We start from the raw sequence: 27971 nt of genomic DNA, 5'->3' as shown, positions 1-27971 counted from the left end.
TAATCTTGTTCCCTTATTAAACAATTAATCAGAAACTTTAATAGCATGAGCTGGGTCTCAGCTTTCCTTTGAGACATGGCTTCGCCAATACTTCCTGGATCATCTCCTGTACGGATGAAACGATATATTCTGTCTAGATCTTCTTTCATATTCGGTAGGGTGTCCAAATACTCGGTCACCCGTCTTACACGCAATGAATATATGACCATATCATCATCGCCTGGGACTGGATCATAACGGCATTCGGTAAGAGCTCGCTTGATATCTGCAACGGACTGCTGTTTGGGCGTACGCTGTAACGCACGTTCATGTAACTCAAGTAGTGTCACACGTTTGTGTTGGGGCGGGGTACGAGGAGGATCTCCCCCCGCGGCTCCTACACTAGAATCGTCGACGGGTACTGTACGGGCGGGCAGAGTGACTGATGTTGCGGGTACTTGTACTGTGGGCTGGACCGGGGGTACCGTAACAGGTGCTGTAACGGGTGCCCCGGTGGCTGGAGGAACAGGAATTACGTTATTTACAGGAGCTGGCGGAACAGGATTTGCATATTCTGGGACTGTGTCGTCCAAATAGGACGAGAGAAAAATATCAGCTGCGGTCGGTTTGTGACGTAGCTTAATCGGAACTAATGGCGGCGGAAGATTACATGGTGCTTCCGGGGTTGCTTTTGGCAAGCCCTCGGCAAGAAGAGGATACATACCCTTAATGAGGGCATTTCTCTGTCTGTCTGACTGTTCGGCTTTAACTCGTTCACCTATTTCGATTAATTCCCTTTCTTGGGCTCTTTCTAAGGATTCTCTACTTAATTCTGATTTTCTGATTTCTTTTTCGGTTCTTTTATGAGATTCTTTGCGCCATAACTCGATGGCATCTTTCTGGGACTGTCTGGCTTTCTTTTTCCATAATACTTCTTCTACTCGCATGATACACTCGGCATCCCATGTACCTGACACGGGCCATCTATATTTCTCTTCTAATTCCTTGGTGTACTCCACCCATAAGTCTAGATATAATATGGCACTTATGCCATGCTTATGATACATAAAATTACCTGGACTGTCCCTAGGCGGGACAGGAACTGCTTCCTCTAGCAGACCTTTTCTAGTTCTTAACTGACGTAATTTCGAGAACAAAGGCATAATTTAGGCTGGAGTCTGGACACAATACAATACACGATAAACACAATAATAACTGAAAAACGAATCACTCATACCACGACATTGAAAACACATGGAATAACATTTAGAATAACAGTTCGGACAAAATACTACCTGGTATACTGAGAACAGAACACATGAATTTCTCGAGAACAGAACTTACTAGAATGGCTAGATGCACTGCTAAAACAGCACGAAACTTACCGGTCTCATAAAGAGACACGTCAGGACCCGCATCCACCTAGGTGGACACTTCGTGTTGGATCTGTGTACCCAAACCCACGGACCAGAGACAAATTACTTGACCCTGTCTAGATACTACCCCAGCAACGGTACTCACCGGGCAGCAAGAACGGAAGGCCTCGGACTGGACTGGACTGCTACGACGACGGACTACGAACTTCGGACTTCAGTTACAGGTGGGCCTCCGGATACCTCGGACCTTGGACTCTCGGCTTGGGCTCTGGTCGGGACTCGCCGCGTTCCTCCACCGCCTCGTCTGGATGCTGGACCGCAACCTCCGTCTCCTCCGTGGGCCTGAGGGATACTTGAAGCAGAAATATCTGCACGTGCACGGTATGGTTCCGTCACGGCTGCAGAGGATCAGGGGGCCTGCGTGGCTTCTCCGGCGCGTGGGGAAAGGGCAAGTCCCTATTCGGGCGCCATTATGTGGTAAATAAATAATTAATTACCGGTTCTATTTTTCGGGATACTCATATAAACAGATAGCTCAATAAATAAGAGTCAAGATTCGAGGTAGCTGGAGTGTACAGGCTTTAATCAGGCATAAAGGACAGGAACAGGACAGCCTGCATGGGAATAGGATGGCAGGGCCCGGCAGCTGCCGGGGGCAGGATCTGGGAACGGACAAGGGTAACTTTTTGTAACAGTCCATAGTATATATATCAAAACAATTGCATTACATTCAATACAGTAGGCGGAGCAGTAGGCGTGACTCGTAGCAGTCGCGAGAGATAAGGGCAAAATGATGTAACAAGAAGGCGTGTACAGGGCGTATACATAGACATGTGATGTAAACGTAACAGAATATGTCATAAACGGGGCGGAAACATGGAGGGGGCTACCTGAGCAGCTGGGACCTCTAACCTAGTGGTGCGCGCGAACTGGCAATGACGTGTTACCAGGGAGAACTGGGGGCTATGACTTCTGCGCTAGAAGAGGAGACTAAAGTCTGGAGTGTCAGAGCGACATGTACCCAGGCATATCTAGTATCTGATGTTTAGAGTACATGTTGATAGAATCCAAAAGTTATCAGGGCAAAGGCTAATAGACTCTAAGACTGGTGCATGCATAATTCTATATGTAGTGCGTGCGCAAGTAATATTCTATGAACAGTAATACAGTATTTCTCTTTCATGGAGACATAAAGGCTAGACCATGACGGAAACTATTGATGCGATTCAGTAGCTTAGGAATGCAGAGAAGGAAGGGCTGAACTGATAACTAGAAACATAACATACTCTTGGCAGACTGGGAGGCAGAGCCAGGCCGAGCCGGGCACTGCGTGGCAAGAAGTAAGCTAAGGGTCAGGGATACAGGTGGGGGCTGTATCGCTCCTTGGAGAGGGTTCAGGAGACAGGAGCTGAATCTGAGTCCGGGCCCTTTTGAGGCCTAGAAACGGGGACAATTCAATGAATTAACGTGCACACTGTAAAACGTGGCAACGTAACTTTACATAGGCCTAATATTCGTTGTATTCACGAGGACTGGAAACTGGCATACTAGAGATGGACACAACTGTAATTGCGTCTTTAATCGATCAGAAAGGAATACATGCATATCGGTCATGCACATATAACATAACATGGGGAACACGTAGGCACATACAACATGGCAAAATTTACTTTTCCACAACCCTACAACATTATATTGTGCTATAAATAGCATATGCAACCATCTTACCTGTGACAGTAAGTGTGGGCTATTCCTCTTTTTTCTTTTTCTTTTTTGCATATTTATATAGCGCAAAATCAACCCAAAACTATATCAGCAATTTACATGAGCACCGTATTTACAATACATTTTCAGGCACGCGTACATTATGTCATTACTCTACAATAACAGGATGTGGACGCAACTCCGAGCCTCGAACACTGATTTCCAGCACCAAGTTCTACAGTGTACCTGAATAACCACATAAGTATTTATATTAGCTGCCCTTCATGTGCCAAAAACTGCAACTTAAACCTTTCACAGCCCTGTATTACTACAGCTACAACACTCCACTGAATGTACAACAAACATTCATAATCGCAGAAATGTGTCATGTCCACCATCTTTTACGTGTGCAACTATGAACGAATATAACGAGTCAGTAATACCCCATACCTTCCATGTTGGCCAAGTTGTGGAACTTTACATATATAATGAAACATTTGATTTTAAGACCCAGGTGACATCAGCACTACAAAACAGACACCCAAATCACTTGATTTATCATATAGCTCATGACGGGACCACACCCATAGCTCCAGAATCATGGTTTAGACCCTCATGAGCACTGGCATACAAGCGCTGGCCAGCCCACTCCACTTACACTACCAGGAAAAAACAAAACCAAAACATTGCCCAGATTTCCATTGTACTGATTTCTTAGTTCCAGGTCTAGTTGTCAGAACGGCACACACACACTCCCTCATGGCTGGTATACACCCACACCACACCCATCCAGCGCATGTGTCACTACACACGTGACCCTACCAATAAAAAAGACGGGGCGCACGTGTTGTATGCCATTTGTAGAGTTGCTCCAATCGCAAGCGCTGTGATGGCCCATCCTAGTGGTTCAGACGCCTCATGTAGACCCGAACCACCGAGTACAAGGGCCCACCACTACGTGCGTGGCCTCTTTTCTTACTGAGTTAGTGGTACCGCAAGTGCTGAGCGGGTGAAGAACCTACGATGATGATGGGAGCACGAGTATGTCGTTAGCCAAAGCGATATCAAGACTCAGCACCATATGTGAGTCTTCATGGTGGCAGAGCGGGACTGCATAATGTAGAAGGTGTCCTGTCCATGAAAAGGTGAGCAGTGAGGCCTGGGTGCGCATCGGAGGGAGTCGATGGGCTGCCGCATACTGGATACAAAAACCAACGCAGCGATTTAGATAAATGCAGTCCTATATACCGAATCTTATTCCATTAATATTTTTTTATTTCCAATAGCAGGAACGTTTTTATAATCGGTCAAACGTCCGGAATATAAACTGTACAAAGAGTTGTTTTTAAATGCGGGAGGGAAGGTGTGTGAAAGGGTGATGTTATTGTACTCTACACTAAGATAGTAACAAATATCAATAATAACATCTTTCTTTTAATATCTTTTAGATTTAGAGCTTTAGGGTGCATTATGACCCGGCACGTGGTGAAAAACACATAGGTGACAGAAGGTGAGCTGCGAATATTCTTTTCAGTCACTCTCTCACTTGCTCTCTCCTTTCATAAAGAAATGACACACAATCTTAACTTCCTTTTTATCTTACAGGTTGTGTTTCACAAATTGGCGTCCCCCCCCCCAAAGGAACCTACAAAGTTCTAGGTCCGTGTATTCTGCGATGATGCGTGGCCATCGTAACAGTGTCTGAGAAGCCTGCTTCGACACGTAGTGCACCCTCCTTGAATCAAGTCAATGGCACAAGGTGAGAAAAGAAACTTGTTTCCCAAACAACAACAACTTATCTGTGAAAAGAGAAAGTGGGTACTGTGCAGCAGCTTCGCTGCATAGGAATGTACAATTACCTCCGAGCAGTGAGGATAGCTTACAACAGCCTGAGGGGCAGATCTACAAGCCCCTCGCACCACTTTTCTGTCACTTTTAACATGAGAAAAGAGGCGCAAGGAGCTTCCAAATCTGCCTCTGACTTCCCAAGAAAAACACTCACCTCCGGACTCTGCGTGTCAATGGGGTGCAACAGTCTAGGTACGCAATATTGAGAACTCACAGCTATGCAGTGGGAGTGCATGGGATATACTACTTTGGAAGAAAACAGCGCACAGACACCTCCTTACAGTGGAACTGGATGAAATACATTATCCTGAGTGTACAAATAAATAAAGCAAAGATGTACATGTGCAGTTGTATGTACTATGCTATTACTAACTCTGTATACTATCTTTCAGATCACTAAATTACTACTTTGGAAGAAAAACAGTGCACAAACACCTCCTTACAGTGGAACTGGATGAAATACATTATCCTGAGTGTACAAATAAATAAAGCAAAGATGTACGTGTGCAGTTGTATGTACTATGCTATTACTAACTCTGTATACTATCTTTCAGATCACTGAACTAGAGGGTGCACTATGAACTGGCATGTGCTTGGACACACAAAGGAGGCAAAAAGGTGAGCGACGAAGATTTTCTCCAGTATTAACTGCTCCATCTAAACTTTCGCTCTCTCACAGTTTTAATGCCATTTTTTTCTCTTTTTCTCTCTCACGTTCTCCCTCACATCATTTCTCCTTCTCTTTTAAAGTTTTGGACGCTGCTGTCCACTCTGCCAAGGCTGAATGTAAGACAGTCTGCAGTGTACAACCAAAGCTGAGTTCAGGTTGTGAACTCTGTTGGCCACAGTGTTTACAGAAGGTAATCAAAGCGGCCTAATATATAATGCCACCGATTAAATGCCTTATAAATAAAAAAGCTTATTTACAAGCCCCTTGAGCCACTTTTGCGTCACTTTGAACAAGGGAAAAGTAACACAAAAGTGGCGCAAGAGTATTGTAAATAAGACCTAAAGAATATTGTCTTGCATAATGACTTGATCTCTCACCTAATTCTGTCTCATCTCTGAATCATTTTAAAGACCTGTTGGTCCATAGTGTAAATCTGATGCAGTAGGCACTTCCATACAGACACCTCTTGAACGCGGACCTATTATAAGACAGGTGAAATGTATCAGGCACACTGCAGACGTGCAAATAACTACATTTCGCCAAGTGTTATCTTAACTTATAATGTTTGACCTCATTTAGTCACATCGATCTCTTTTTAAACACTTTTTTCATTTTTGTTTGGCAGATTACCTACCCTACTTCTATTGGAGTCCATATCACATTGTGTTGAATTGTTTTTTTAAAGTTATGTTTCTAGTTATGTATTACATTGTTATCTTTATGTTATGTTTCCAGTTATTTATTATTGTTTTAATAAAAGTTAATTTTTAAAAAGTATATACGTCTTCTTTTTCTGACAACATTTCACTATTATTTAGTGTGATAATGCTATAGTTAGTAAACATTTAAAAATAGAAATGATATTTATAACTTGAAGTGTAATACTGAGGCTAACTCTTTACCAGATCTTTACCAGAGTCTATAGCTACGACTAACGGTTCCTATGGACAAGTTTTAAAACTCCAGCACAGTAACTGTTTTGATTAGCAATAGTGTGGTGACATTATAACATCTGTGCTCATTTAAGTGTTCCATGAACTGTTACAATGGTAACATGCAGAAAACCGTTTGGGGGTAGGGTTGAAAGGTACTGGCTATACAAAAACCGTTATATTTACCCAGGATCAAAGGAAAGCAAAGTAAAACAGAACACTGTGTACCAGATTTACAACCCTCTTGCGCCACTTTCGTGTCACTTTTCCCATCTTAAAGGTGATCCAATAGTAACGCAATGAACTTGTAAATCTGACCCTATGCACATTACGAGCAAAACAAGTACACAACTCATTCAATTCTTTATCAATCACAATTAGACAGTGTTGCTTCACGATTTACAATGAACTTCAATAAATACTTCGTGCCTATTTAAATCGAAGACGAGATTGTCGACATTACAAAACTTAGTGGCATATTTACAAAGACGGAGTTAAAATTTTTGTCGCTTTAACGCCTGCAAACTACAACAAAAACGCTGAAAATGGACTTCAAAATCCTTTGTTATCTTACCGGAAGATTTTCTTACATTGCTGTTTCCGATACAAGACTGAGAGCCACACCCCGGGGCTATAAAATAAATGGTTGTGGGGGGCTCCAAGGCCCCCCTGCAAAATTAGAAGTGTGGGGACCTCAACACTTTTTTCCTTGATATTTATTTGTTGCTTATTTTGAGAAAAACTGTTGGCAATTGTCACAGTGAAGGTTTATAAGTGTTGAATAACTACCTTCTTGTCTCATTGCATGTATTGTATATAAGTACCCTCTACAAAAATTCCAATATAAAAAGTGAATATTTTCATATACACACCAATTTCTGCTTGTTTTGTACACCTTTTTTCTATATATATTTCCTATGATTTATATTGTTCTGCCTTAGACGGTATTTCACCCGTTTGAAGAAATTGTGTAAAGAATTAAGTTTTCTGAGAGAAATTAATCAGCAAGCTTATAGTTAATCTTTCTTTCAAATGCTACTATAAAATAATCTAACTACACAACCAAATAAATACCTTGAAGGCACATTTACCCATTCCAAATGACTATGTGGCAACTACTATTACCCGTTTCAAAGACCAATCAGATGGGTAGGGGCATACCCACCATGTGGCATAGGGTGTAAGGTAATGAATGCTGTACCCTGGGAAATTTGGAGGTGTCTGGGGAGTATATTCATCCCCTGTTGGTGCATGAAGATAGGGCACCTCTCTCTAAGTTCCAGTTCTGTGGAGTGCTTACCACTGCCCTGTTGGCATCAGGCTTGGACTCTCTAGGTGTGGTTCTCATACATATAGAGTTGGGGCTGTCATTGGTGCAGCTGGGAGGGGCACACAGGGATGTCGGTGCAAAACTATTGGCAGGGGGAGATTGGATGACTACAAGTGCATCTATTATAGGTGTCTGCCTCTAATTCCTCTTCCCCCTTTTTCTGTTTTCCACCTTTAAGGCAGGTAGGTGGCGTTGGGCATCTGAGTCACCCACTGGATACCTCAGCACCTTCTATCAATACAGAAATGCAAGTGGTTACAGAAGTGCTGGAGCTTTGCTGTTTGTATGTAAGCTGCTAAGGTTTTGACTCTGCAGGTGGCTACACAGGAAAATAAATCAAGATCTTGCCTGACTTTTTGGTTTCAAGGAGGACTGCGACTGGCACCTTTGTGAACTGTATTGAGCAACCTTTTGCCCCGAGGGTATACATGCTGAGTGAATATTTATTTTTCTCCTTGGCGGCAGTGGCTTAACGGAGACAGAAGGAAAGACTAGCTTTGAGTTGGGTGTCTTGGAGGTTATTTGGCTCACGAAGGAGTCTCCTGAGACTGTGCAAACAGGCTCAAACATCATTCCCAGTTCGAATTGGGGAGGTGGCAGTTGGTCAGAGCTCTCACCAACTCTGTTCTAAACTTAACAAAATAAACATAAGAATGTAGAATGTGCTGCAATTTAAAATCAAACTCTCCATAAATAACAAAGGACTACATTACTTAGAAATAATAGCCAAATACATACTATAAAATACATTTTTACCTACTAATGTCTTCAAAAAGAACAACAAACTGAGTACAAATTTACCAAAGATATATTTTTGAATAATAAATGCAATATTTCATTAGAACAGTCAAATAACTGTTTAAAATACCAATATTAATTAAGACTGATTTAATTCAATTATATATACATTCTTTAAAGCAAATTAGCTGTCCCAAACCAATATAGATCAAATAAAATTCAATCCTTCAGATAAAATTAGAACAGCACATAGCCCAAACAATTCCGAAAAGCAATAACATAATTACATTAAAAACGATGTACTTCCCATTTCCCACCAAAATAAATTAAAGAATAAAAACGTACTTTTCTATAGCTGCAGAGCTTTCTCTGACTACACAAACATAACAAAAATTAGTAATCCACAAAAAATAAGAATAATAAATCCAATAATAACCCTCCAAAAATACAAAAGAAATAGGGATTCCAATCAAAATCCCTCAAAGTAATAGAGAGTATCAAGGTCCCATAAATGCAGAGTGTCAAGGTTTTTAAAAAAAAGAACCACCTAAAGAAACCTGATGAAAAGGATGGAAAGTAAAATCCATTGATTAATTATAATCCAAATGGATTTCCTTTAATAAAATAGATAACTCCAAATGTCCATAGAATTCAATGTTGACAAAAACCTGTAGAAGAAATTTAAAAAAAACACTCACAAAACACATTACATTCCCAAAAGTACATATGCATAACATTTAATCATCAACATATAACTGATGCCACACAACATACCATAGTAAAACAGTGTAATGAATCCAAACTACAAACTAGTGTAAAATAGTAACACCAATACATCTTAATATACCAAAAACTAACAAACAATATTATAACTACATTTTAAACTTCCCTCCTCAATGCCCCCAGCCTCAAAACCCTTAAAAAAGGATGTACCTGTTCTTAAGCACAGCAGTAACTTACTGCAACCTGGTTCCAGGAAAGTACACTAAAATTAACACAAATAGATTCCTAAATAGAAGATAGCAGTAAAACAAAATGGCAGCAAATTAATCTAAAAAAATACTATATCTGCATAGAATGGATGGGAAAGATTATTAAAAAATTGAAAACATTTTTAAAAAAAATGACTACACATGTAAAATACATCAAACAATGTTGTAAAAATGAGGGAAAAAATATAAAGTATAAATTAAATAATACTATAAAATATATACAATTATTAGTATATACTAATACAACATATGTGAAAATAATGTTGGAAATATAAACGTAAAAAAAGTTAATACATGTTATAAAATTTTGAAGAATAAAAAATACAAGTTGAAAATATATCTATATGGCCGTCCTGTATTTGCACATATTTTGCACATGGTGTTTAAATAAATAATTTACACAATTTGCCTACTGCTGTGCCGTGACTTTTCTGCTGGGGAGAAGGAAGCAAAAGGAATCGACGGAATATATATATTTATATATTCACTGAAAAAACCATAGGTTTCAGGCCTTATATAGTTAGGAATTAGCATTTAAAAAACCTTGCAAATTCACTGAAAAAACCATATGTTTCAGGCCTTATATAGTTAGGAATTAGCTTTTAAAAAACCTTTGAAATTCACTCAAAAAACTATAGGTTTTAGGGGTGTTATAGTTAGCTGGACATTTCACTCATACAAAACCATTGAAATTGCTCCTATATAGTTAGTTGTACTAACTATATTTCGCGCACCCGCAATCCACTGCTGATGATGTCACATATTAGATCATTCATTACATGGTCAGTGACATCACTGATGACATCTCAATTGACATCACTGATGACATTAGGCCTGAAGCCTATTGTTTTTTCAGTGAATTTGCAAGGTTTTTTTAAATGCTAATTCCTAACTATATAAGGACTGAAACCTATGGTTTTTTCAGTGAATTTGCAAGGTTTTTTAAATGCTAATTCCTGACTATATAAGGCCTGAAACCTATGGGTTTTTAAGTGAATTTGCAAGGTTTTTTAAATGCTAATTCCTAACTATATAAGGCCTGAAACCTATGGTTTTTTCATTGAATTTCGAAGGTTTTTTAAATGACAATTTTTAAATGTATTAATTGTTATTCTTTTTATACTGATTTACTACATTTTTGCAGGCAGGTGTTCAGAGGACACGCCCCCTTTTTACAACGTTCTGCAGCGCAACCCCTGGCGCGTTTGCAGAAGAGGAACTAATTCCCCTTGCATACTGGGGGTCCCTGGGGGGCAACTAGCCCACCAGGAGCCTCCAGTATAAGCCAGGGAGCTGTATTACAGAGAGGTGTAATGAGGCCACACCCTTTTTTACACCTCTCTGCAACGCAGCCCCCGTGCGTGTTTGCAGAGGGGGAACTAATTCCCCTTGCATACTTCGGGTCCCTGGGGGCCAACTAGCCCACCTGAAACCTGCAGTATGCGCCAGGGGGCTGCATTGCAGAGAGGTGTAATGAGGCCACACCCTTTTTTACACCTCTCTGCAGCGTAACCCCTGGCGTGTTTGCAGAATAGGAACTAATTCCCCTTGCATACTGGGGTCCCTGGGGGCCAAGTAGCCCACCAGGAGCCTCCAGTATGCGCCAAGGGTCTATGTTGCTTTGCCCCGCGGGCGGCGGTCCCCGGGGCAGAGTGGGGGGATTGTGGACCCCCCACACTTCTTTATCACTATGCCGCCGCGATTTGGTCCCCCCGGGGGAAAATTTTTAAAAGAAAAAAACAGCTTTTTTTTTTTTTAAATGTGGGCCTTTTTTGTCATTGTGGGACCACCTGGGCAGGCCTAGGGGGTCAGTGTGTATTTACCCTGCCCCCTTTTTGTGTTCTTCACGTTTGTTTTTCTGCTTTCTTGTGCCTGGGTCTATCTACACGCACACATATACACATATATATGCATATATATGCATTTATATATATGTATGTGTATATATATTACCTACTGGCGGTCACCAGTAGGTAGTTATAGGTAGGATTGATTTCCATAGGAAATCTGCAACATTCTATTGGGAATAACTTTGGCGCCGGTGGACGAATCTTCGCAAATTTCCCAAAGAAGATGGCCCGCTCCGCTCTGCTCCTTCCCTGAAAGTGTGGGGGGGATTTGTCAAGCGGGGGCCGAGATAAAAGTGGGGTCCCAAAACGTGTTTTCTCCATGTTAATTTCCATAGGGCGGTTGGACTCACTTTTAGCCCGAATGGCTGAATGGATTTCCACAAAACCTGGCACAATTGTAGGGACTGGTAGCCCGATGTGCCTTTGCTATGTCTCAAGATATGTTCTCCAGTGGATTTTGAGTAATTTAGGTTAAAAAAATATATATATCTGGGCGGAGCCTAACCACACATCTGATCTGATTGGCTGTCAGCACTTCATCCAAGAAGTGTTGGCAGCCATCTTGGGACCAATATACATGATAGCACCTCATTCAAAAGCATTGTAGGTAATAGAGGGTTTTAGGACTTTGGTTACATTATAAATCATTTGTTGATGGTACCATACTCATTTTAGGAATTGTGGTGTGTTCTAAGATGATTTTACCATGTGAAAAAGCCTTCTGCTGTGATATAATGAATCATGTTTGAAAGAAAACTAATATCTCATGATTTTCCCAAAGTGGTTTGGAAGGGGATCTATAAGCTAAACTGAAAGCATATTTTCTGTAAATTCACATTATCTTTCTCAGTCATGTGAGAATGAAGTCTGACATTCTCAGTAAAACATGTACATCCAACAAAGACAGAGACTGTCAGTTGATTCCTTTGTGTTCTACTGCAGCCTCCTAGAGTGTTCTAAAGAACAACTAGAGCGCAAACAGTCCTACTTATTTTTAATATGTATTAATGAAAATGACACACTACTTATTACAAAGGTATAGCACACCTGAAGCCATCGTGATGGGAATAAAGTGGTAACTCTTAAAACGTTTAATTTAAAAAGGAACAAAATGAGGGGGTATATTATGCCATAGAAAGTATTATTAGTGCTGCAAAAGGAAAAATTAGGGCACATTTTGAGTGACTTCTCAAATCCTCTTCTATTTCATTAAAAAATTCTGACATGCAGTCTCCCAAGGTGGCCACCAGAGACAAAAGTGCCCAAATGTAGCCCAAATATCACCCAGATGTAGCCCAAGTATAGCCCCATGACAGAATGTCCCAGAGTGTTCTAAAGAACAACTAGAGCGCTAACAGTCCTACTTATTACAAAGGTATGGCACACCTGAAGCCATCTTGATTGGAATAAAGTGGTAACTCTTAAAACATTTAATTTAAAAAGGAACAAAATGAGGGGGTATATTTTGCCATAGAAAGTATGATTAGTGCTGCAGAAAGAAAAATGAGGGCACATTTTGAGTGACTTCTCAAATCCTCTTCAATTTCATTAAAACATTCTGACATACAGTCTCCCAAGATGGCCACAAGAGACAAAAGAGCCTAAATGTAGCCGAAATATCACCCAGATGTAGCACAGTATAGCCCAATGACAGAATGTCCCAGAGTGTTCTAAAGAACAACTAGAGCTCTAACAGTCTTACTTATGACAAAAGTATGGCACACCAGAAGCCATCTTGATTGGAATGAAGTGGTAAGTCTGAAAACATTTAATTTAAAAAGGAACAAAATGAGGGGGTTCATTTTGCCATAGAAAGTATGATTAGTGCTTCAGAAAGAAAAATTAGGGATCATTTTGAGTGACTTCTCAAATCCTCTTCTATTTCATTAAAGAAATTCTGACATGCAGTCTCCCAAGATGGCCACCAGAGACAAAAGAGCCCAAATGTAGCCCAAATATCACCCAGATGTAGCCCAAGTATAGCCCAATGACAGAATGTCCCAGAGTGTTCTAAAGAACAAATAGAGAGCTAACAGTCTTACTTATGACAAAAGTATGGCACACCAGAAGCCATCTTGATTGGAATGAAGTGGTAAGTCTAAAAACATTTAATTAAAAAGGAACAAAATGAGGGGGTTCATTTTGCCATAGAAAGTATGATTAGTGTTTCAGAAAGAAAAATTAGGGCACAATTTGAGTGACTTCTGAAATCCTCTTCTATTTCATTAAAATAATTCTGACATGCAGACTGAAACATGCACTTGGAATACCAGCAGCAGACTTCCCTGGTGAGCAGTAGCTTTACTACAGTGATATAATAAACAACTAGAGTGCTAACATTCAGAATTTATGGCAAATGTGTGACACATCTGAATGCCTTCTTGATGGAACCAAAGTAAACAAGCATTGAAAATGCCATAGATCTCGCCCTCGTTTAAGTTAAAGCCATTCTGTTTGTAATGAGGTGGCTTTTTAGCTTTGCTTTTAATAGTGCATGTGGGGAACAACTACTGTTGCAAACTGGTGTCTGATGTCTAAACATCAACATACTGAGGTCAGGCAATTTACGAATTGATGAAAGCACACTCATAATCTGCACACTGCTGTGCCCTTACATGGGATTTCCCATACTGGCGCAATGCTGACGAGACCTGAAGACCTTGATTATCAATGCAAAGTCAATGCCCATTACTCAAAGGACATTAGGAAGTACAGGTAGTGCAAATGCATGATAGCAGCACCCAATACAGAGGCCACTTACAAGACCCTGAATCACACTACAAAAATCACATTGCCCAGCACCGGCACAGGATGTGAACACATGCAGACACACACTGTCAAAGTCACCCTTCCATTAATACTCACCCCTAGCTTGCTGCCTATGCTCTCCCAAACCTGCATCCAGCTCTCTCTGTGTCACGGCAAGGATGCGGGCCATTAGTTGTGTCATGCTCCGCCTCGCCAACCTGCCGGTGCGAAGGAGCAACCCGAGCGCCATTTCCGCCAGGTTCTTCCTGAGCTGGCAGATGTCATCCCACCTCTTGTGACAGTGGGTGCGACGTCGGATGGAGACACCCAGAGCCTGCACCTTGCATGCAATGGCCCTCCACACGGCCTTACACTGGTGGACTTTGAGCTGCAGCAGGTGGAAAACATCAGTGACATAGCGTAATGTACCAAAATCTCTCTGTAAGGTAGCATGATACAGACTCATCACAAATCCCCAGACATGTCTTACAGAGACAAGAATGCATCTCACATGGTACATCATCATGGGAGATGCCCACGTAAATGCATGCAGGTCTGAGGGGGACACAGTACCTGCTCACCTCATACACATGCAGGATGCCAGCACATAGAGCCATGGGTAGTCTGCCCACATCTACTGTGCATTTTAGGTAGAGCAAGACATACATCACATATCAACATGTGTTTGGGATAGACTCACTGTGCCCAACACTGAGCAACCCTCAATGTCCTTGGCCTGTGAATGGCTCAGTGTGTCATGGATGTCACATTGAGGGACATGATCTCACAAACACACACCCTTCTGACAGGGCCTGTTGTGTGCAATCTACATGGCTCAGATGGCTCATTGATGGCGAGTATTGATAAGAGACACATGTGACACTCTGTACGTTCAGTGATGTGTCCCTGTCATTTTGGGCGTTGACAGTGCAGGCCAGGTGGGCCCACACTGAGATTGACAACAGGGACCCACACAGCTATTCACACAAGCAAGCACCTTCCTGACTCCCGCATTACCAACTTGCTGCATCACTGTGTGGCTGACAAGACAATACAGGGCCCTCCAATCTTGATGTGCAGGCATGGAAACGTGTGAAATTGGGTACACCCCACTTACCCTTGGAGACAGCATGTTAGGCAGTGCATGACACAACCCCACACTCTCAGGCATAAACTGCATCAGATCAACTACATGTGTCCCCACTGCTGCACTGTCACTCACACTGTTGAAGACTTACCACGAGATTTGGGGCGCCACATAGCCTTGGATACTGTGTGAGCACCTCGTCCACTAGGAACTCCAGCTCCTTGCTGGTGAAGGGACGGCCACAGATCGTCTCTGTCCTCGACATCACTGTGGACAGGTGACAACTGCAGCAGAAGTGGATGGTGAGGGGTCTCAGGCAGTACTCCCTGGAGGCAGCAGCAGGTGAGGGCTCCCAGGCAGCAGTCCCTGGAGGGGTCTCAGGCAGCAGTCCCTGGAGGCAGTAGCAGGTGAGGGGTCTCCGGCAGCAGGCCCTGGAGGCAGCAGCAGGTGAGGAGTATCTGGCAGCATTCCCAGGAGGTAGCAGCAGGTGAGGGGTCTCAGGCAGCAGTCCCTGGAGGCAGCAGCAGGTGAGGGTTCTCAGGCAGCAGGCACTGTGAGATGTGGAAATGTGGGGCTCTTTCCCATACATATATAGCCCCCTCGGTTCATTTCAGTGGTTCTAAGCTGCTGCAATTGCTGGTCCAGATCAGCCTTTTTCAAATGCATCCAATGCCTGGCTCTGCAGTGGCGGAGCACGCCTACTGCGATTTTCAAAAATTGCATTAGTCTACCACGATTGTGGTTCCCATTGGTTGAAGGGCATGCTCCATAGTGGTGACACACCACAAGGGCCAGGTGGTTGCTACCGCAGTGGTGCATCTTTCAAATGCATCCAATGCCCGGCTCCTCCGTGACGGAGCACGCCTACCGCATTTTTCAAAATTGCATTAGTCTACTGCGATTGAGGTACCCATTGGCTGGAAGGGCATGCTCCATAGCAGTGACACACCGCAGGGGCCAAGCGGTCACTACCCCGGTGTTGCATCTTTCAAATGGATCCAATGCCTGACTCCATGGTGGCAGAGCACGCCTACCGTGATTTTCAAAAGTGCATTAGTCTACCGTGATTCCCATTGGCTTGAAGGCCATGTTCCATATTGGTGACACACCGCAGGGGCCAGGCGGTAGCTACTGCGAATTGTGTGCCATACATTCACATGAGTGACCGCGATTTGGGTGGCAGAGCATGCCAATCGCCATATGGGCTTGTCTATATGGCTATGACTGGCGCACTTATGTTTTGGGGATTGGTGGAGACACATTGCAGGGGCCAGGCGATAGCTACCCCGATTTGTGTGCCATACATTCACATGAGTGACAGCGATCGGGGTTGCGAGGCATGCCAACCGCCATTTGGGCATGTGTATATGGCTATGGTTACCGCACTTGTGTTTTGGGGATTGGTGGTGACACACCGCAGGGGCCAGGCGGTAGCTGCCACAATTCATGTGCCATACATTCTTATGAGTGACCGTGATTTAGTTGGAGGAGCATGCCAACCACCATTTGGGCATGTGTATATGGCTATGACTACCGCACTTGTGTTTTGGGATTGGTGGTGACACACCGCAGGGGCTGGGCAGTAGCTACCATGATTTGTGTGGCATACATTCACAAGAGTGACCGCTATTTGGATGGCGAGGCACTCTGACAGCACCTATGGATACGTCTTGCTGTGTGAACGGCCAATGTGCAGTTGTCAACAGTGCACAGTTGCCACATGATTAATGTCACATCATTGTGCACACATTGCCAATGTAACATATACCCCACGGCTGACTACACATGCCATGTTTGAGTATGTGATTTGGGACTTTGGCATGTACTCCCTCACATGTTACTTGTGAAATTGATAGGCATTTACACAGAACAATGTTATGAGGGACTCTCCAATAGGTACACATGTCAATGTGTGAAAGTGTTTGGAAATTCTGAGTGCTGTATGTCTCAAGGTACAATGTGCAGATTTGGCGGCCTACCTATCTTGGCTAATGAACACACTTGTTGTTTACGCACAGCCTGTTGTCATTGTGTTGTTGATGTGTGCCATGTTCAACGTACGCATGAATGTGTGCCATGTACAGCATCTAGGTATGAGAGAGTGGTGTAACAGTTTCACACATATGCTGAATGAGATACTCCTAGGCCTGCTCATGCTAGATGTGGCCATGTCCCTTTGTGCATTCTGATAGTCAGATGTTGTTTCGGAGGTACTTTCTGTGTGAAAGAAGACAAGTGCACGAGTTGTGTAGCTGAAGATATCCCGACATATTGGCTGGTCTATGACTCAAATGTGATAACAGTCATAGTTGGCGTTGTGTCAGTCAAAACATAAGATGTTGTACACATCTCATGGTGTATTGCATTGACATGTGTTCACTTAGATCCCAACTTGGAGGAGACCAAATCTGCATCTTCCCTTCACAGTGCTGGCAGAAATGGAGAATGAGGAGATCATCCGGAAATTCCGTCTGGTTAGAGCCACCCTACAAAACCTATGTGCTATGTTGGATCCCCACCTGCCTCCTCGCGGGACATATCCGGTTGCTTTCACCCCAACAATGAAGATGATGGCGGCCCTGCATTTTTTGCAACTGGATCATTCCTGAACACTTTGGCTAGCGCAGGTGGGATGTTGCAACCTATGTTCAGTATGGTGCTGCGTGATATTCTGTCCGCTATGATGAACCACAAGGACAGATGTATCCATTTCCCCAGGGGGGTGAATTGGCTGCTGTGAAGGGAGATTTGTATGCCCTTGGACACATCCCCCATGTTGTGGGTGCCATTGATTGCACACATGTTGGTCTTATTCCACCAGAGGTCCGGGAGCACATCTACAGAAATTGTAAACATTTCTATTCCATAATCGTACAAGTGGTGTGCCAGGCGGATATGATCATCTCGCACATATGTGCCAAATTTCCAGGCTCAGCTCATGACTCATACATCATGCATAATAGCATTGTACCACAGCTGATGGCTAATCTGCTTCCTGAGCGTGCATGGATTGTGGGTGAGTATGCATGGTGAAAAAGCGTGCTGTGTGTGACATGCTGTCTGCTGCCACAGAAACATTACAAGGTTTCTCTGTGTTTCTCACACTTAGGAGACTCTGAATATCTCATCCGTCCTTGGTTGCTGAGCCCACTGCGGAATCCCAGGACACCAGCTGACGTACGCTACAATGATGCCCATAGGAGGACACGATATGTAGTGGAGCATACTTTTGGTCTCCTGAAGTCACGATTTCGCTGTCTGGACAAGACCAGTGGTGCACTGGTGTACTCGCCCAGGAAGGTGTGTCAGATTGTGGTGGCATGCCACATGCTCCACAACCTGGCCATTCGCAAGGAGATCCCCCTGCTCCTGGATTCTGATGAGCAGCCAAGGCCCCGCCTGCAAACCAACCCACGTCCAGTCATGAGGATAGTGGAGAGGAGGAAAGTGTTGACCTGCGTCAACTGGTCATCACCCGCTACTTCACTTGAAGGTGAGTGAGGATATATAACGGACCCATTGTCAGATGATGTTTGTTGTTGTTGTCAGGATGTACGTGAGCTTTGTGACAACAGCCGGGTGTTGACCGACAATATTACTTGGACAGGGTGGTTTTGTACATATACAGGTTGTGTATGTTGGCAGTGTTGCTCATTGTGATGTGTGCATGATGGATTGGATTTATGGTTTGTGTTGTGTGATGTCTGTGATGCCACACCCAGACAAGTAAGTATTGTTCTGTTGTGTTCTCCTAAGTCCCTTCAGCCTCTCTTTGCCTACATACATACAATACTCCTGGTACATTGCAATCATGGTGAAGACTGCACATCCTGGAATAAACACGGATCAGAAACAACGGCGTGTGTGTAAGGATTATTTATTAGCAATGGTGAAAAGTGAGATGGTGTGAACATGAACACTGAGGTGATTCTTGAAGCAGTGAGTTGACAGTTATGGTAAATGAGAGCATTGAGTAGTCACCTCATTGATGTGGTGACCCAGTCCAACAGACAGATACCATTCACAAGGCAGTATGGGTAAGGACAGTCCATAGAGTAATTGCAGCAGGGAAGAGACTTGTCATCATGGCTGGCTGCGTGAATGACTTTTGGCAAGTGCTTTGCCACAGCTCACTCCGAGGGATGACTTGGGACGGCCCCTAAATCGCTTGGCTGGGGGGTCCTCTGCTGGGGATCAGTGGGGTCTGAGGACTCACCCCTCTCTGTGGCCACAGGGGAGGATGTTGAACTGTCATCCTGAGGACCACTAGTGGGAAGGGGAGGTGTTGGTTGTGGCACAGACCTGCCCCTCAGTACTGCCACTAGCTGGCCCAAGAGGTCCACGATTTGGCCCATGCGGGAGTCCACGGACCTCATCAGCAGGAGGAGCTTGTGAGAATCTTCTTCTGACCAGCCTGTTCATCCCTGGGTCCGTTCATAGGTCCCAAGGACTCTGTTTATGTTGTCCAGGGCTTCGGTCCCAGGCTCTAGTTGTCCCTGATTGACCCTGGCCCTCTCACCTGCCCTGCTGCCACAGACCTGTTGCCTTATCACTGTGTGCCCCAGCATCCTCTCCCTGCCCTCCTCAGTTGTTGGTGTGGGGTGGTCATCATCTGCGACAGGGGGAGTGGTGCAGGCAGCACAGGGGTCTGCAGAGAGGTTGTTGTTGCAGCAGAAGTGGTGGGGGGACAATGGGGTCCTGGGACCTGTTTCGCCCTGAACAACCTGATGGGCCAGCTTCGAGCTCCTCGTCCAAAGAATCCTGGGAGTCAACATCCAAGAGTCGATGTTCCGGGGGGAAAGACTGGCACTGCAGGTTGCTGATGCTGTCCTCTGCAGTCAGTTATTGGTCACCTGTGGGCATTGTAGTGCAGCCTGCAAGCTTTGTGTCAGCTGTGTATTATTCACAGTTTGTACACCACACAGTTGACTAATCATCACATTGTTTGTATGCCACTACTGTGCCTACTGACATGATGTTAGGGAACATTCATTACTTGTCCATGGTGTGAAGTATCCATACATACCATGAGCCACATGCATATTTTGTGATTACAGGGACATGTTGTCATCTAACAACTAGCGCAACAGATAATTTTTTTAAGCCTCTTTGTTGATTACTCTGCCCTGGCAGCCATTACATCTGAGCATGAACTGTGCATTGTCATCTCATGCATACCTTCGTCATGTCATGTGCATATCTGAATTTGTACCAGCAACAATGCTTTCGTTGTCATCCTGTGGTCCTTGCTGATCTGGCCCCATGGCATTTTCACATGGCATTCAGTGCTGTGCATGATTGTGCACAGACTTTCTTCTACATGTGAATGGGTGTGTCACACTTAGGTTGCTGTGTCAGTTACATTTGCTTAGCTGTCTGCACACTGTGTGTGGCAACAGGATCTGTGTGTATTCTTGTGCGATGAGAGGGCTGGTGTCATTTGGCACCATGCTTTTTGGGAGTAATAGCTGGGTGCATGTACTGGCTACTTATCTGTTCTGTTTTCACATTTGTGTTGGATTTATGACACATCTCTGTGTGTGTGCTGGTGCTTTCATCCTGCTCAGGGGTGGGACAAGAGAGCATAATATGTCTAGCTACCTGTTATTTTGAGGGGGACAATGTGCGTCTGGTTTGGAGGGACTGCTCCATCTGGATTTCGGGACTTGGGGAATTGTTGGTGATTGGGAGGGCCTCACGAGCTGTGTTGTTTAAATATTTTAAAGCTCTGCACACATTGCCTGCTGAATTTAGAATCTCTTGTGGTGATTTTAGATAAAATTTTTAGACGCCAATAGCGCACTTGAACCCCGGCTGTGTCCACCTGTCAGAGTGGGCCCGCCGCATTGTGGGGTTAGCGCTCTAGCTTTCGCGCACAGTGTCGCCTATTTAACATCATACTAGAGTGACTGCGCTGAAGGAGCTCCAAAGGCAAGCCCGTTTGCGCCTGTCTGCCCACCAGCAGCGCACAGCGCCAGCAATGCTGCCGGTTTAAGGAAAGTGAGGGTGGATAATTTTTTTTGTCGATATTCTGGGGAACAACTACGTGACATAGTCAAATCGGTAAGTGTTTTCAGCAAACCAGCAAATGTAATGGGGATTGACCTCGACATTGTCAAGAAGGATAGGCTGCACTGTGGGTTGCTCAATGTAAGATCTCTTCCTACACACTCCTTGGAAATCCAGCTCCTGCTAGGAACGCATAATCTTGATGCTCTGTTTATGACAGAGACATGGAAGATGGCAGAGCTGGATTTGGAGTTGGGGCTAGCTTGCCCAGTGGGATATAAGGCATTTCACAAACCCAGGCATGGTGGTCAAGGAGGAGGGATTGGAATTATTTTTAAGGAGGTCTGGGATATCACTCCCTTGGATATTGATGAAGTCACCTGCACTGAAATACTAGGTTTCTCTGTCAAAGATCAGATGGGACATTTACTCACGGGTATGGTTTGCTATAGACCCCCGGGTGCACTGAATGCACAAAAACAGCAGGAACTGATTGAGGTAATTAGCAATATAACCCTTACTCATACCAAGTTATTAGTATTAGGAGATTTTAATTTATGGGCCAATTGGAAAATGAACACAACATATAATAATCTTATTCAGTCCTGTGTAAATTTGAATCTGATGCAATGGGTATCAGAACCAACACATCGAGAAGGTCACACACTTGATATAATATTTGCAGAGGAAGGCCTGATTATAATGGATAAAGTTCTGCTGGTGGGCTGGTCGGACCATTATTTGGCCAGATTCAGTGTGACACCCAGAAGGAAGATCAGACCCTGGGCTAAAGAAAAAATGAGTTTTCGGGGCAGGAATTGGAAGGGACTGCTAAGGAAGGCAACAATGGCTCCTTTATTTCAGACAGAGACACTGTTTAACCCTGAGAAACTGGTAGCAGAGAATTATACAACGTTGTGTGAGCATCTAACCAGGACAATTGATCAACTTGCCTCTTTAAAGGTTATCAGGAAAAGGGGAAACCCCTCTGCCCCATGGTACACGGAGGTCTTAAGGAACTATAAGTTATACTGTAAAATGGCAGAAAGACAGTGGAGAAAGCACTATGCCGAAAATGATGAAGTCAGCTGGGAGGAAACTTTAATCAACTATAAAAAAGAAATAGCAACTGCCAAAGCTGAATACTATGCCACCTCCATTCTTAAGTCAGCCAACACCTCTAAGAGTATCTTTAACATAGTAAAAGATATGACTTGTCCTGATTGCATAAGTAATAAGGCCCCACCAGCTCAGGAGCTATGCGATGGATTGGCAACATTTTTCTAAGAGAAAATTAGCAAGATTGTGGAAGATCTGAAATTCGTGACCCCACCCGGTTCTCTGGACCAGGAGGGGGGCAAAACATTAAAGAGCGACCAAGAAGGGGATGGTAACTCCGCTGACCCCTGAGCTCACTCTGGATGAATTTGAGATGCCATCGGAAGAGAAATGTATCTAAGTGGCTCTAGGAATTTCTTCAGGATCACCGTTGGATCCCATCTCCCATAAGATATTAAAAGAACTAGGACCAGAGATCTTCCCAATCCTACACCAGCTGTGTGGCCAGTCCCTCAGCAGCGGGGTGGTGCGACCCTGCAGGAAACAGGCAATTATAACACTGAGTAAAACAATAAGTTAAAAGATGAGCAATTTGGGTTCAGGCCAGGCCATGGAACAGAGAGAGACTTGTTGACCATCCTGGACAACCTTCAAATGCAGGCGGACAGGGGTCAATCTGCAACTTTAATCTTGCTAGACCTGTCCGCCGCATTCAACACGGTGAACCATATCATCTTACTTGCAAGGCTTGAAGTTCTGCGAGTTGGAGGGATGGCTTTGAGCTGGATGCATTCTTATATGTCTGATAGATATCAGGCAGTAGGGCTCCCCCCTTTTCAATCAGAATTTACTACAAATTAACATGGAGTAACTCAGTGGTCCGCAATCAGCCCCATACTGTTCAATGCATACATGCGGCTGCTCCTGGATGTTATTAAGACCCACAATATCAGCGCGGTTAAATATCCCGATGACACTCAGCTTATTGTGTCCTTGGATATTGACCACGCTGATTCCCAGGGAATTTTCATGCTTGCATGCGAAAAATGGCGATCTGGTTGAGGGACAACTCGCTGCAATTTAATAATGAGAAAATAGAGAGCTTGCACTGTAGGGTGGGTAGTGTTCCATCAGTATTACCAGCTGACTTTTGGCCCATACCCACAGTTTCTCTTCTGGTACCATTAAGCACTGTACGCGATCTAGGGGTCAGATTTAATGAGAAGTTGAATTTGGAATCCCAAACTGGGGGGAGGCTGCTACACTCTTATCCGGGGACTTCGCAGAGTACTACCGCTATTGCCAGCCCAGGCAGGAATTACAGTGGTCAGGAGCATTATTCGGAGTCGCTTGGATTATTGCAATGCGCTGATCCTGGAGTCTCCTGGATATTTGATTGCGAGGCTCCAGAGTATCCAGGCCCTTCAGCGAAGCTTGCACTGACAAGGGCACGTCATACATCTACAACCCGGGCATTGGCAGAGCTGCATTGGCTCCCGGTGGCCGAAAGGATTTTGTTTAAGGCAATCCATGGTCTGGGGCATAAATTGCTTCGGGCAGGTTTACATGGTATGAACCTACACGTAACCTTCGCTCTTCGACTGCCAATCTTGTCAGGATTCCCAGGACAAAGAGAGTAACCCTGCCCGCCTGTGGAATCGTCTTCCTCTAGAAATGAGGAAAAGACAGGACCTGATGATGTTCCGTAAGCTTGTTAGCTTACCGGCCAGATTTTTCCCGGGGTCTTAGCTCCAGAATGCCGTAGTGTTACAGTGCGCTCTATAAATGTGAAAAAATAAATAAATAAATACATTTATTGTACAAGGAAGCATAGTGGGAGTGGTATTGCAGGCCTCCCACCTCCAAACTTCCCTCCCTGGGAAGATGGCTACCTACCTGTGAGTTTGGTTGTTTTACTACAATGGCTGCCACATGCTTCTGGGTGGGTGGGGAGTGCAACATCCTGCTCAGGTGTGGGACAGGGGGCAAGGTGAGAGATGCAGTGCAGGCCTCCCACCCTAAACAGCCCTCCTAGGGACAATGGCTACCTCTCTGTGAGTTTGGTTGTTGTACTACAATGGCTGCCACTTGCTTTTGGGTGGATGAGGAGTGCTCCATCGTGCTCAGGTGTGGGGCAGGGGGCATGGTGAGAGTTGTATTGCAGGTCTCCCTTCCCCAAACCTCCCTCCCTGGGAAGATGGCTACCTACCTGTTAGGTGATGGTGCACAATACAATGGCTGCAAACTGCTTCTGGGTGGGAGGGGAGTGCTCTATCCTGCTCAGGTGTGGCACAGGGGGCATGGGGAGAGATGCAGTGCAGGCCTCCCACCCTAAACAGCCCTCCTAGGGACAATGGCTACCTCTCTGTGAGTTTGGTTGTTGTACTACAATGGCTGCCACTTGCTTCTGGGTGGATGAGGAGTGCTCCATCGTGCTCAGGTGTGGGGCAGGGGGCATGGTGAGAGTTGTATTGCAGGTCTCCCTTCCCCAAACCTCCCTCCCTGGGAAGATGGCTACCTACCTGTTAGGTGATGGTGCACAATACAATGGCTGCAAACTGCTTCTGGGTGGGAGGGGAGTGCTCTACCCTGCTCAGGTGTGGCACAGGGGGCATGGGGAGAGTTGTATTGCAGGCCTCCAACCCCCAAACCCCCCTTCCTGTGAAAATGACTACCTACCTGTTTGGTGAGGGTATACAATACAATGGCTGCAAACTGATTCTGGGTGGGTGGGGAGTGCTCCATCCTGCCGAGGGGTGGGACAGGGGGCATGGTGGGAGTTGTATTGCAGGCCTCCCACCCACAAACGGCACAAGCCTGTAAAGATGGCTACTTACCTGTGAGTTTGGTTGTTGTACTACAATGGCTGTCACATGCTTCTGGGTGGGTGGGGAGTGCTCCATCCTGCTCAGCTGGGGAACAAGGGAGAATGCTGGGAGTAGTATTGCTGACCTCCCACCCTCAAACAGCACAAACCTTTTACGATGGCTACCTACCTGTGAGTTTGGTTGTTGTACTACAACTAGTGCCCGTTTTTAAATGTCACGCTACAGGCACAGTAACTCACCATCCCTGTTAACCCTTAGAATCAGGTTTGGCCATCTTAACCAAAGATGATGCTAATACGCAGAGCGGCCCGCGCTACTAGTGCCCTCTCACTCAATCGCTTTTATCTCCATTCTTTCAGTAAACACACGTGTACTGGTCACAGACTCCAACCGGCTGGTGGAGAACTAACGTCCTGGAAGAAATTAACTAAGGTTAGTTGTTTGCTGGACCCTTGCCCAACACCTAAAGCTTCTACTAATATGTGCTCAGACACTGATGCAGCTTTTGTTAACCCCTCCCCAGGTAACTTGAAATGATTTGCTCGGACCCTGCCTCTGCAGAGACTTTTTAGCATTCTGCCCTTCGGTAAGCCTTCTTTTCCCCACCTCTTATCAATTATTATTATTATTAAATTAGTTTTGTAACACGCGAAGCTACCCAAAAAGGGTTTCCCGGCACCTAGCACACAAATTGCTAGAAAAGGAGCAGTCAAAACCATTTGCTACTAAAACAGCCAAGTTTTAATATTTCTTTGAGAGCTGAAAGAGGAGGGGTCATTCTTCGAGGACACCGGAAGAGAATTCCAGATTTTGGGGCCAAGACAAGAAAAGGAGCGGCCTCCCATTCTTGCAAGTTTAAATCTGGGAATCACAAAGTCTCCGTGGGCTGTAGAGCGCAGGGGACGAGAAGGAATGTAAGGATGGATGAGCTCTTGCAGATATGCTTGTTGTACCTTGTTTGATTTTAAAGATGTAGCACTGAAATGCTTATTTATTAATATTCCGACCTGATAGGCGCAAAGGCAAATGTTACAATGCAAATTCAGTTTATGTTTAATTGTGTTCAAAACAAAGCCTTATGCGCCACCAAAAGACATTCGAATTTAGAACGAATGAGAAGCCTGTAAGCCGACGCGTTTCTGAGCCTGTCTCTCTGCTTGTTCAGGCTCTTCCTCAGATCTTCGGGGCTGGGTACCTATGTAAATATAAGCAGGGGGCTTATTAGAAATTGGACCCTTACTACTGTTGTCACTAACTTGGTTCGGCTTCAATTGTCATTACCTTGTTGCTCAATTTGAAACTTCGTGTGTTCAATCTCTTGTGGGACTCCTTGTATTCTGCAATAAAAGCAGTGATATAGGGTCTGTTTCTTACCAATGTTTGTGTTGTGATACTGTTTATTAACAATAATGGGAGCTTCACTCACGTGGTTATCAGGCAGAGCGTTTTCGAATAAATTGTGGATTTCAGAATGATTTGTTGACTGTCGCCAGAGCTGAAATGTCAACAGACATATGCTTTTAATATTCTCTGAAAAAGTGTAAAGCGGGCGCCTCACAATGCTCAACAGGCCAAAGAACATGTCAGCACTTACTTATTGATACTCAGTTGGGCGCGGCTTGTGGGGGCCTGGGGCGCCACCTCTTGATTTTTGATTGTTCCTGAGGGGTGTAAGTAACGTTGCGTTTTAGAAGGACAATTACTTAAACGTCATTTACATTTTCTGATGTTAAAATTAAAAAGTGAGCACCTACTTGCACTCTGTATCAGGATGTACCGGACGCCAGGCCTCTGCTGAACGGGGCGTTACACAATTCTGTGTTCGTTCCGGATATGCAATTAATTGCTAGAAATGATAAACGGAACGGGAGTCTTAGTGCTAAGATGTCCTGATGTTTGAGAACGGTATCTAATTAACGCGCTTGGAGGGCATTTACCTGTAAAGTCTTTGCGATACGCCGCTGTCTGCTTCGGATTCCTCTGGTGAGTGAAAGCTCAAGTCTCACGAGAACATTGGATTTAAACATGTGACTTCATGATTCTGGGACTTGTAGTCCAGAACGTGCTTCTCGGTGTTACGGTGGTCTAAACTACCTGCGACCCAGTTACTGATTTTGGCATTCAGTATGTTCATTCAGCCCTGCACTCACGCAGTCGTATTTTAAAATTAAATATGCTTCTCTTTTGGATAGTAGTTCTTCCACATTACCTCCTCTAGTCGGGACTTTAATTTTTGATAGCACAGACCACCTCAAATCTTTTTCTGTGTGCCCGAGGTCGATGCAATGTTGTACCATCGGTGCATTGAGGACTTTTTGTTTGATCCTAGATCTGTGTTGAGCCAATCTTTGTGAAACTTGTTGCGTAGTTTTTCCAATGTAGAGTTTGTCGCACGGACAAATAATTACATAAACTAAATTTTTGCTTTTGCAGTTTGTGAATTCCACATGGGTCCATCTGTTACTATGATGGTCAAAGGTGGAGCCTTCAATGGTGTTCGTACATGAAATGCAGTTACCGCATTTATGGTGTCCTTTGACTGGGTCCAATTTCCACAATGTGGGTAAATCTTTTTTTGGTTGCACCATGCCCAGGTCCGCTCGGATTATTTGTTGTCCGATGTTTTTGTTCTTTTTTAGGGCGAACAAGGGCTTTGGAAAAGGTATATCTAAATTGGACAACAAATGCCAGTTTTTTAATACAATGGCCTTGAATTTATTAGTGAGTGGGCCAAACGTGGTAACACAAACTAATTGTTCTAGGGTTTTTTTTTCTTTTTTGGTAAGCAACACATCTCTAGGCGTGAACCATGCGCGTTTGG

This window comes from Lissotriton helveticus, chromosome 4_1 (assembly GCF_964261635.1).
Source record: "Lissotriton helveticus chromosome 4_1, aLisHel1.1, whole genome shotgun sequence".
NCBI classification, from domain to species: domain Eukaryota; kingdom Metazoa; phylum Chordata; class Amphibia; order Caudata; family Salamandridae; genus Lissotriton; species Lissotriton helveticus.
The sequence above is the reverse complement of the archived record's forward strand: the minus strand, read 5'-3'. Positions refer to the sequence as shown.